We start from the raw sequence: 12624 nt of genomic DNA, 5'->3' as shown, positions 1-12624 counted from the left end.
GTGACTGTGAAGTGCGATTTGTTCCCGAGGGATTCTAATAGACTTCCTGGACTCCTCCCTTTTAGCGAGTGTAGGATTTATATTACAAGTAAGCGATGAGTTAAGACAATACTGAGAATTTTGATGATGACAACATTTAATTGAGATATAATTAATTGAGTGCACTAATTTTATATTCAAAATATTGCAAAAAAGTCTTGATGGTTCTAATTTTCAACAACCAAACATCAAGTAAATAAACATTCATTTAATATATTTTTACCAAAACAAGGCAACAAAAAAGGGAAGATTTCATCATATCAGATTTGATATTGAAGAAAGAAGCTTCACTCTTGAAGATCTACATTACATATTTGACAATCCTCTAAGAATGAATTCAAGAAAAAAGAAGCAAGCAAGGATCTCAATTAGCAATCTATTATTCGGCAAAATAGCACATAACCATCATTCAATTAAATAGAAAGGTGCAAGGTTACCTTCTAATTTACCACGAACTAAATCATAGTCTAATCCTAGTTCCTCACTCTAAATATGAATTAAAAAATTAAATTTCAGGTATTTGAAATCTCGAATTAGTAAAAAAAATATTACTTAAAGCTAAAGAAGGAAATAAGGAAAGAAAAGTCATTTATTTTTTATTTTAGTGTTCAAAGATTATATTTTTTAGCAAAAAAAAAACGAATTCTTTTTTCTTTTGGCTTTAACGCTTAAAGATATTATTCACAACGAAAATACAAGAAAGATCAGCCGAGAGTACTAATGAATGTATTTGACTAGTGTGTAAGCAGTACCAAAAAAACTAACTATAACTTGAATGATTTAAGAGACCCGACAGGACTCTTAACATGATAAGGTAAAATTAGCATTTTGACTATTTACTTAAAACCCTTTTCTTTTAATATATACATTTTATTGATTGACCAATTTTCAGAATAGCTTCCACTTCTGCTCCAATGCATCACAGATAAGGCCTACGCAGCATTTTGCACCAAGTGGATAATCAGAAACTGCAAAGTAAACAAAAACATAGCATTACTTTTAACTATTATATCCTCAAAAACATGGTTCGAACAGGTTTCTCGAAATTAGAGAAGATTTAAAGATCCATCAACAGGATAATAATATCTGAGTTGTTAGGAGCCCAGGCGTTGGGAGTATGGGAAACATTAGATTGCCCATTATCCACGCTATCCTTGTTTAGTGGTACAACTCTATATGCCCTAAAGGGCTATTACCTCCCAACCTAAGGGGCTAAATTCTCACTTAAATTATAGTGGATCTTAAAAGTGTTGAAAATGATTATTTCACCATTTATATCGTGGCCATCAGTTTACAACACAATCAGCAAGATTTGCACACTGCTAGAGAAACTAGAACTTCCTATTATAAATGGAAACACACACGATAAGAAAGATCAAGTCTCTACTCTCCTACAAAAGAAGTGCAACCTTAGCTTAAGAATAAGTTTATAGGTAATAGAGGGATCAAAAAGAAAATGTGGCAAAAGAGAATCAGTTTTCTTGTTTTGGAGTTCAAATATATAAAGGAACAAAGATGATTTCAAAGGGAAGTATTTTCCCTTCCCCCACCGAAGTCCCTCTTCTGTTCCCTCTCCAACTTGACAATGAGAGCCACCTACCTACATTTATAACTTCTAAAAGATATCAAAGTCCAATATCATTCCCTTGCACATTAATAAATCTAATGAACTTCCATTCGATTCCATTGTTATTCTCCCAAAAAAGAGGATAAATTTTATTCCATTTCTTTCCTTTCCACTTCGGTCCATTCTAATTAGTTCTATCCTATTCCATTAATGAAAAAATATCTACAAATAATATTAGTGAGACTAATTCAACCTCCCTATCATTTAGTATGAAATTCTTTGTAATCTTGATACCTAGATAAAATTATAGACTGAACAATGTGCTCAAAGTTTCAGCAATATTAAGCAAGTTAAGACCATATAGATCATTATAAATGAAATATCCAAAATAAAGATATCCACTCTAAAGAGCTTTCACATCTTCCTAGATATTTAGGACAAGTTCCTCCTCAATTATTAAATTCTATAAACCGAAAACACTTTAAAGATACATAATAATTTATTACTCCAATTATTTAGAGTTGAAGTATGTGTAAATAAAAGAAGTAAACTAGATCTAAGAAATTCAAACGTATTACAATTTAATTTAATACCAGAAATGTAATCATGTGTATTGTCCCTTTTTACTTTTCCATTTACCATCGCACCCACCTGAAAATAGATAAGAATCTACCATGATGAATAAAACTCAAAGATCAAAGGCATTCTATTTCATTAATAAAATAAAGTGTACCACAAAAACAGGAGTCACGTCATCACTTAGGTCACAGACATAGTCATCTATGTCGACCAACATTTCTGAGCTATAAGATAGGCCTGCATGTTCCACAATAACATTGTTTACCAATGTGTGTCTAAAGATTAACAAAACCTGAAATTAGATCTGAACAACTATACAACCAACCTATAATATGATAATTGACTGGTAAATGACGTGTCACAGGCTCTTCAAGAACACGAATAAGTACCTCATCTGTATCTTTAGCACGAACACAAGACTTTCGAAGCAAATCCACTAGATATTTTAGAAACAATTTTAATTAGTTAAAATTAAAAAAAAAAGGGTTTTATATCTAATAAAAGAGTGAAACTAAGAACAAATGACTTACCTATTAGACCACAGAATCGTTTGCAAGTTCGAGGAATGCGAACATGTGGCTTGATTTCAAATAAATTTTTATGAATATAGAACCCACCAAACCATATTTATTAAGTGGACTATCCATAATACTCCGGAGTGCCTGAAAAGTATAACAAGTAAAAATCACTTATTCTTGAAAACTTTCTTCTTGCTAGAACTTGAGTAGTTAGTGTACATAGTACAAACCTCAAAAACAATATCAGGTCCATAATCATTAAGATTCTTGTTTTGCTTCAACAGAAGGTTGGCATCATCATGCGAATTGAGGATTTTCCACTCCTAAAACAAAACCCCCTCATTGAATTAAGAAGGAATCAATTTAATTTCCTACATCTAGGATTAATGTATACATCATCATTTTATCTATTAATCCCCTTTGAAATTAAGGTCTGCATGGTAGGGCTGCATAACTAAAGTCACCGCCCTACTTATTCTCTAGGCCAAGGGCAAAACCACATGCATTGACAAGCAATGTATCCCAGTCTGAACATAAACACAACTGAGCCATGGCATGCTTTAGTTCTCAAAGGGGTGTTGGACAAAGAAAGTGATATGTATTTATCTATCATAACATTATGAAATATATGTCCAATCAATGTGGAAAAAGAAAAGTAACCTTTCTAACGAGTCCTTTCTTGAGTGAAGCGTTTTCCAGTATAAATATGGCACGAGACCTAACATTATGATCCTGTGGAGAACCAAGCACCTTGTCCACTTCTCCAATTTTACTATCACGTTCTCTTGGCTCTTCATCCTCTTCACTGCATTGAGTTTGTTTCACAGACATCTTACGCTTCAGTCTACTACTGTTTGCACATGGAGTGAGCATATTGTAATGTCTACAATAACATCCACCAATTGAGAACAATCCCTCCATCAGTAATTATTGTTATAGCAAATTAATTAATAAATGAAAACTGAAAAAAAAAGAGACCAGTGACCAAACGACGGCAGCGGAGAGGACACCAAACCAGGGGCCAGAAGATTAACCGCGAACCAGAAGCCACTAGTCCACAAAGAGACGCCGGCGACGGAATGTGTGAGCAAAGCTGCCGCTGCTTCTGCGTGTGTTAGAATGAGTGAGACCGCGGGGCACTGGAAGGGAGCGAATTAGGTATTTATTAGACACGTAGATAAATACAAGAGTAATTACCTAAATTAGTGCCAAAGATTTTAAAATTAGACATTTTAATTCTTAAGAAAAATTAATATACAGATTAATTTTTAGGTTTTACTTTAGTAGACAAATCATGCCCTCCAAAGTTTCTGTAGAGCATCAGAGATGAAGATCAATTTGGACAAATCAAAAGTCATGTGCTCTAAAAATGTCATTAATAGAAAGAAGGAACTTTTCACTGGTGTCTCTTCTATCCGTTTTACCCAAGATTTGGGTAAATATCTTGGAGTTAATCTTCACCATACTAGAGTTACTAGAGCCTCTTTTAATGATATTGTGAATAAGATCAAAGATAGGCTTGCTAACTGGAATGGCATTTTCAATAGAGCCCATAGGCTTTGTCTCAGTAATTCAGTAGCGGCTTCCATTCCAACTTATCGAATGCAGGTATCTTTGTTCCCTTCTTCTGTATCTGATAAAATTACTTATATGATGCGGCTTTTTCTGTAGAAAGGAAAGGTTGATGGAAGAGGTTTAAGTCTGACTAATTGGAATACAGTTATCACCGCGCTAATGTTGCTCTGATAAGGAAGCTAATTTGGCAGCTCTTTAACTGTCCGAAAAAATTTTGGGTCTAACTGATTTTTCATGAATACCTCAAAAAGTTTGATACTAGTCTCTTCATGCCTCCCAAAAATACAGCTCATGTATGGAGGAGTATTTGCAAGGCCTTTAATCTTTTAAGAGATGGTTTCACATGGAATATTGGTCCTCTTAACTAATCTTTTTGGTTTGGAAAATGGAGGATGGAAGGTCCCTTGGCGAAGGAAGTATCATATGTTCATATTTCTAATTTTGAGAGTAATATCAGTGATTTTTTGGGGGATGAACAGTGGAAGCTTGAGAGGTGTCATACTTCCTTACCTGACTTTGTTAAACAGAGTATTCTTTCGTATAATTCAGATTGTCAAATGAGTGAGGGGGCTAGTTGGAGGTGGTCAGCAACCCCTTCCAATATTTATTCTTCTAGAAATGGCTACTTATAGCTTTGTAAATGTGTTTTCGGTTGGGAGGAGCAGACCAATTGGCTTTGGTTATGGCGGACCCAAATTTCTGAAAATTACAAAATTTTCATTTGACTATGTATTCATAATGCAATCCCCACAACTGCTTTTCGATTTCATAGAAGTTTGGGCAGTTCTGATTTGTGCCCTCAGTGTAATACGAAACCTAAAACAATTTTTCACTATCTTCGTGAGTGCCCCAAGGCCAAAGCTATCTGGCATAGTTTGAATTTGGAAGTTCACGGTCAACAATTAGATTGCTGGTTGCACAGTGACATGAATTCCAATGCCTTGCTCTTCTCGGCGACTATTTGGTGGATTTGGAGGGATCGTAACAATGATGTTTTTAACCCAGCTAATCCATGGAAAATGGGTAAGGTTATAGCTCTTATTCATGCTTCTCAATTTGAACTTTATAAGTTCTTATCTATACATCATGTGTCTACTCCTTCTTATTTGCTGCTTTCTTAGTCTCCTCCTACCCAATTTTCGGTTAAAGTAAACTATGATGCTAGTATATTTGATGAATCTGTTGGTTTTGGGTGTGTATTGCGTGATTATAATGGCTCTTGGTTGCATGGTTGTGCTGGTTCTTTACCACCTGCTACTATTCTTTGAAGTGAGCTTTTTACAATTTGGAGAGGGCTAATTCTAGCATGGGAAGCTGGGTTTAGAGAGGTCACTTGTGAGACGGATTGTTTGGATGCTTTTATCCTTGTTAATGACAGAAATAACCAAGTGCAAAGTTCTGATAATGATTCAATGACTAAATTCAAAGAGGTTTTAAGCTAGAATTGGAGAGCAGAAGTCAATCTAATTCAAAGATATGCCAACCGAGTTGCTGATGCTTTGGCTAAATATGCAGCATCTAATTGCATACAGCAATTGGAATGGAATGAACATTGGAAAGATTTAACAGTGTTGTTGCAACGGGACTACGTCCTTAGTGTTTAGTGTGTTTTCTTTATTTCTTCTTATCTTTAGACACCAAAAAAAGATTATTGTCCAACAGAATAATTACCAAGATCAGTCTCCAACGATTTTAAAAACGAATATTTTAATGATGATGATGATGATGATGATGATGATGTTCAATAAAGTTATTAGAGATTATTCTACAAAAAATTTAAAATTAAAATTATTTGATATTTTTGTATTTAATATAATCAAAAGATGTCCTATATAAAAAATATATTTGTATTAAAAAATATGTATTAAATAAAAATATTTTAATTTGGATTTATATTAAATACATGTTTTTTTTAATACAAACATATTTTTTAAAATAGGATATCTTTTTATTATATTAAATACAAAAATATCAAATGGTTTTAACTTTAAATTTCTTGTAAAATAATCTCTAATAATTTTATTGATTATTATTATTGAGTGACTATATATATATATATATATAAATACATACATAAGAATCTAATGAATAAATTTATCATTATTTTTGTCAGAAAATAAACTGGAGACTGATTTGTCTGCCGGAGTAAAACCTTGGAGATTGATCTGTATATTAATTTTTCTTAGAGACTAAAATGTCTAATTTTAAAATTCTTGAGGATTGATTTGGGTAATTACTCTATTTTTTATTTTCTCCCATACACTTTTTCAAATTTTCAGTTTACTCTCAAATATTTTTTAATGGAAAAGTCTAGAGGCCAGCAGTTTTATTGAATTTTGGCTAGCATATAACCAACAGAGAAAGGTGAGCCATTGAATGAAATCTCATACCAATCTCTCAAATATTTTTTAATTTCTACAATCCCAAACTACCTACACAATAGCAAAAAGCACTACTCCTTTTCACGCTCTTCACTTCTTGATTTATCCAATTTTCAAAACAGTCCTTAAAATATTTCATACCCACCCAATATACATTATCCTAGTTCTGAGCCAGCCACCACAACCTAGAAATAAATTGACAATGTAAAAAGAAAGGTGATTTACCATTTTTTGTGCTTCGCCACACATAATACAATTTTCTTCTCCTTGATCAATGATATTTTTTCGGAGGAGCCTATCTTTCATGTTCAAGGAATCTGTTATCACGAACCACAATAATAACTCTATTTTTGGTAGGACCATTCCATTCTAAATATTGTCAAAGATGTGCTTCATATCTGATAATTTATGTTGTTCTCCGAAAACTGAGTTGATAAACGATCTGGTTGAATATCTCCCATCTTCACTAAAAGTCCACGTTACGTTATTTCTGTTACTTGCACACAAAAACATACTATCCAAATATTTTTCAGTTCATTATATAGTATTTGCTCTCACTCAAGGAAACCTCTCCACCATTGAAAGTCCTAAACCTAAGAAGCACCACACCATACCCCACAATCCTCTACCACCCACTTTTTTTGGTTTGACATATTATACAATCTTGGGAATCTACCCTTCAGGCTGGTATTACCAACCCATATATTTTTTCAAAATATTATTGTTCGACCATCTCTCACACACATTTTTCACCCCTCTTTACTAATCTTTCTATAAATTTTATTTTCTTCTACTATATTTATAATATCTTTCCATGACTTGTTTGATTTGTCACACCTTTGTTCTGCCACATGTATCTCCGATCCTTATCTACATCATAGCATGAACCCACTATTTTTTTCATAACGAGTTGACGATCAAATTTTCCATCGGTAAAAAAATTTAAAAATGTAATCGCGTTGTGAGTATAGCTTCTAAATCAATAGAAAATCATTTCATACAAACGTTTGGTTGTCACAAGTAACAAACCCAATAAAATTTATAAACTGAAGTATTCAAACTTCGGATCGTCTTCTCAAGGAATTGCAGGGAAGTATGATTTATTATTGGTTATGGAAAATAGTATTTTTGGGTTTAAAAATGTTTGAACAAGAGAAAAAAATTGCATGAATTAATAAATTAATTACTAATAAAACTCTTGGCAAGGTGCGAAAACTGAAAGTCCTATCCTAGTTATCCTTATCAATGGTGATGAGAATTATATTTTTGCTCCCACTCAGTCAACCTCTAACTATGAAGGTAAGTCAAGTGGACAAATCAATTTAATACCTAAAGTCCTAGTCAACTCCTGAGGAAAGACTAGAGTTATAGGAATCTAAATCAATCAGCAAAGATATCAATTATCAATCACGATGAGTTTGACAACTCAAGAGTTACCAATTAATCAACCAAAGCCAAGAATATAAGAAACTAAATAAAAATCATATGTCTGAAATACCTCAAATATTAATAAAAGAAATTAAATCTAACATGAAAAAGTTCATAAGTTAAATTGAGAAAATAAATAAAAGGAACATTGAACCTGAAAATTGAGAAGGATAAATCCTAATTCCCTTAAGAGGAATCCTAATCCTAGATCCTAAGAGAGAGGAGAGAACCTCTCTCTCTCTCTCTAAAACTATATTTAAACCTAAAATTGTGTGTATGATCTGTTGTATGAAGTCTCTCTTGAGTCTCTGCATGTTCCCTTACTTTAATCTGCGTTTCTGGGCCGAAATCCGGGTCAAAACACGACCCGAAAATGTCTCCAGCGTATTATGTAATTTATGCAGATCGCGCAGGTCACGCATACGCGTCGTTTGACGATTTTTCTCTCCACGCGTGCACGTCAGGCACGCGCTCGCGTCGCTTGCGCGAACTCCAATCCACGCGTATGCGTCGTTGTGATTTTGCCCTAATCGCGCGCACGCATCAGCCTTGTGTGCGCGTCGCTGTTCGCTGGTTGTCTCCTTTATTTCTTGTGCTCCTTCCCTTTTTGCAAGCTTCCTTTCCATTCTCTGAGCCATTCCTGCCCTATGAAGCCCGAAATACTTAACACACAGATCACGGCATCAAATGGTATAAAGGAGAATAAAAATATACAATTAAAAGATCTTTAGAAAGCAAGTTTTCAACCATAGAACTAAACTAGGAAGGAATTGTAAAATCATGCAAATCATATGAATTAGTGGGCAAGAATTTGATAAAAACCACTCAATTAAACACAATATAAACCATAAAATAGTGGTTTATCAACCGTCCCACACTTAAGCATTAGCATGTCCTCATGCTAAGCTCAAGGAGGCAAAATAAATGAGTAGGGAAAAGCAAGACTCATGCAATGCAACCTATGAATGTGAATGCAACTACATGCTAAGATGTTACTTGGTTAAAAGAAAACAAGTTCTTCAAGACAAATACAAACCAAATTCCACTAATTCAAATCGTACAATAAAAATAAGTAAACTTGTAAGAAGATAGCTCATGAAAGCAGGAAACACAGAATTAAGCACTGAACACTTACTGGTAGTATATATCTCTCTAACTCTCAAGTGTCTAGGGTCAATCACTCTACTCTTCTCTAATCATGCTTTCTAAACTTTGTTCTTCATCTAACCAATCAACAAATATTTAATATACCAATGCAAACATCATGAGGTCTTTTCAAGGTTGTAATGGGGCTGAGGTAAAGGTAAGGATGTATATATAAGGCTAAGTGAGCTAACAAAGTGAATCCTTGATTAGTCTAAGATCTCACCTAGCATACACACTTTATATAATTTCAAAGTTCTTTACCTAGCTACCCAAATTTTTCCACTTTTGTATTACATGCTCATGCAACAAATTTATTTTTGAATTTTGTCCCATGTGCATTGGTTCTTTTTTTATTTTGCATTGGGATAATTTTTGTATCCCCTTATTTAATTACTTAAATTTTTTTATCTAAATGCGCATGGTAATTTAATTATTTTGATTTCACATGAGCATGCTTCCCAAATTTTGAAATAACTTATTCAGTTTAATTCCCTTTTTTTATCATCCCATGTTCCCATAAAATTCCCCATACTTAAATTATACACAATATCTATCTTAAGCTAACCAAGGATTCAACTTGGGATTTTTAATTTATTTTTTCGCTTAAGGCTAGGAATGTGGTTATAAAACAGAAGGGGATTAAAAAGCTCAAAGTGGCTAACAAGGGTGACATAAAAAGGTAGGCTTATTTGGGATAAGTGAGTGAAAACAAGTAATGGCCTCAATCATATGAAAGCATGTAAATACACTAAATAATGGATATATAGGATGGAACAAAGCAAAGATTGCAATTATAGAGAAGAAAACACACAAGAATAAAAAATTATGGTTAAATAATGTAACCATATAAATAAGCTCAAAATCTCACAAGTTGTGTGTTCTTTGGCTCAAAAACCATGTTCTAAATACAACTTCAAACAAATTTAACACAAAAAATTTTTATTTTAAATTATTGAAATTTTTCAAAAATAGGGTCTTTAGAAGAAACTTATTATTTTTCAACCAAGTAGAATATGCATAAAATCAAATAAACATGCAATCAAATATGCAAATGCAACAATAAACAGACAAAGAAAATAGAGTATTGGTGTTGAAAAGAAGGTAACTAACCCCTGGAAGTCGGTATCGACCTCCCGACACTTAAAGATTGCACCGTCCTCGGTGTATGTTAAGATGTGCAAGTGGATGGGGGTTGTGGTTCCTCAGCTGGTGCTCTTTTTGTTCATTTCCTTGCCGGTAGTTTGGGAGTAGCTTTCTCTCTACACTTCTTGGTGGCCATCCTGAAAAAGAAAAAAGAAAGTAACTTTTAAAGCTAAGGGTTAGAGCAAGGAAGAGAACGAGAAAGGTGGTAATCAATGCACAGTAAAGTAGAATGACGTTAACACATGGTCATGACTACATGTGGAAAGTCATCAATGAAAATATAGCAAGTGCATGTGATGACAGTTAAATGCAAGGTATTTATTGGCATGCCAGCAAAGGCATGAGTAGCATAGATCAAGCATTCAATGTCCAAGTTAGATTACCAAGTCTTTCAAACTAACAATATGTTTGTAAGGATAATTATATTTAATTAATAAAATATAAAAAGGGTTTTATGAAAAACAGGCATTTAAAGTAGTAGGATAATATAAAAGTAGTGCATGATGCCATACGGGCTTTTTCACAAACACTTAGCATGCATGGTAAATAAGTTATTGAAGGTATTAAATTGAACATGCAAGCAACCCTTTAAAAAGTAATATATAATTGTCATACAAATCCTTTAATAATCCACAAGAAAAATATAGAAAATAATGACCCAAATAAATTTCTAACACCAATGAAAATAATGCAATGAATGAAAGAATGCAAATAAATTAAATGAAATAGAATGGAAGTGAAGAGGGATGAGAAGAAAAAAGTAAGAAAAGGAAGAAGAAAGAAGAAAAGGTAGAAGAAAATAGGATTAGAAAAGAAAAGATAAGATAATTGGCGCTGATCTGGATAAGCTGTGCGTCGCATGTGACACAAACGCGTGAGTCACGCGATCGCGTGGTGTGTGATAACTATTAGGTAACGCGGACGCATGGGTCATGGAATCGCGTGGCTTGATTTGAGCGATTGGCGCGAGTGCAGCCTCGTGTTCGTGCAACTCTCTGTTTTAAATGCATTTTTCCAAAAATCTGGGTGACGCGTTCGCGTGGGTGACGCGATCGCGTGGGTGGCCATATTTTGAAAATGACACGAACGCGTGGGGCACGCATTCGCGTGGTAAGGCTTGTGCTTCTAGCACCGTTCCAACCCCACTCCATCGTAACTTTCTGCCATACACCTTATTACGTCGATTTTACAGGGCCACGCGTTCGCATGGGTGATGCGGACGCATGGGGAGGCTATTTTGCACATGACGTGGAGGCGTCAGCAACGCGGTCGCATGGATCAATTTGTGCCAAAGGCACGCCTCCATCCACACTTTCGTGTGACTCTCTGTTCAATTTTCTTTTCTTCCCAATGCACTGGCGACGCGGACGCGTCGACGACGTTGTCGCGTCGCGTGCAATTTTTTTTTATAATAATGCAGTATGCATAATGCAATGCAATATGAATGTTATGCATGATTTCAGGTTCAATCAAAACTCAAAAATAAACAAAATAGACTAGAATTAAAACTGAAAAAGGAACAATCATACCATGGTGGGTTGTCTCCCACCTAGCACTTTTAGTTAAAGTCCTTAAGTTGGACATTTGGTGAGTTCCCTGTTATGGTGGCTTGTGCTTGTATTCATCCAAAAATCTCCACCAATGTTTGGAATGCCAACAGCCTCCGAGGTCCCAAACAATGCATGTAAAGCCCTTGAGCAGTTTCAAATAGGTTCTCAGGCTTCCGGGGTGTTGAATGTCCGAATAGATTCCATGATCCCAAACTTTGCTTTTACACCCGTCTTCTTGTTGATCATTATGATTCCATCCGGGTAGCAAGCAATCTGAATTCTCACTAAAGCGGTTAAACAACTTCCTAGACCTATTCAGTTGAGCTTTACACCAACCCTTGTATTTAAACTTTGAGCACACAACCATGTTAAACCTTACTTGACAACTTCTACTACTGACCATCTCCCTCTTACGCTTAAGGCCACAAAGGGCTCTAAGCTGACCATCTGTCTCAAGTAAAGCATATTCAAGTGAGCTAATTAAGCTTAGAGATGAGAGATTTACCCACTTGAATGAAGGAATGGACAGTGATGGCTTTGGGGGAGAGGTCTCCAACAACTTTGGCAAGGTGATTTCCAGCTCCATTCCCTTGGGCTCTTCTTTGACAACTTCCACCTCCTTTCAAGCTTCTTCAACATCAGCCTCTTCCTCTTGGTAGCTTTCTTCTAATTTGATCTCTTCTTTATTGCTCACTAAG

General features: G+C 34.7%; 1 long non-coding RNA gene across 1 annotated transcript; it reads right to left on the bottom strand.

Moving 5' to 3' along the window:
- Positions 1 to 726: 726 nt before the first annotated feature.
- Positions 727 to 3581, bottom strand: LOC107484961 (uncharacterized). Its single transcript, XR_001591295.3, has 7 exons — positions 3364 to 3581; positions 2934 to 3026; positions 2716 to 2847; positions 2511 to 2621; positions 2340 to 2422; positions 2200 to 2257; positions 727 to 1007 (listed from the first exon to the last, which is right to left on the bottom strand). It is a non-coding gene; the product is annotated as an uncharacterized LOC107484961 (long non-coding RNA).
- Positions 3582 to 12624: the final 9043 nt, after the last annotated feature.

Source organism: Arachis duranensis, chromosome 4 (assembly GCF_000817695.3).
Source record: "Arachis duranensis cultivar V14167 chromosome 4, aradu.V14167.gnm2.J7QH, whole genome shotgun sequence".
Lineage (NCBI taxonomy): Eukaryota > Viridiplantae > Streptophyta > Magnoliopsida > Fabales > Fabaceae > Arachis > Arachis duranensis.
Note: the sequence above shows the minus strand (reverse complement) of the source record. Positions and strands in the feature narration are given on the sequence as shown.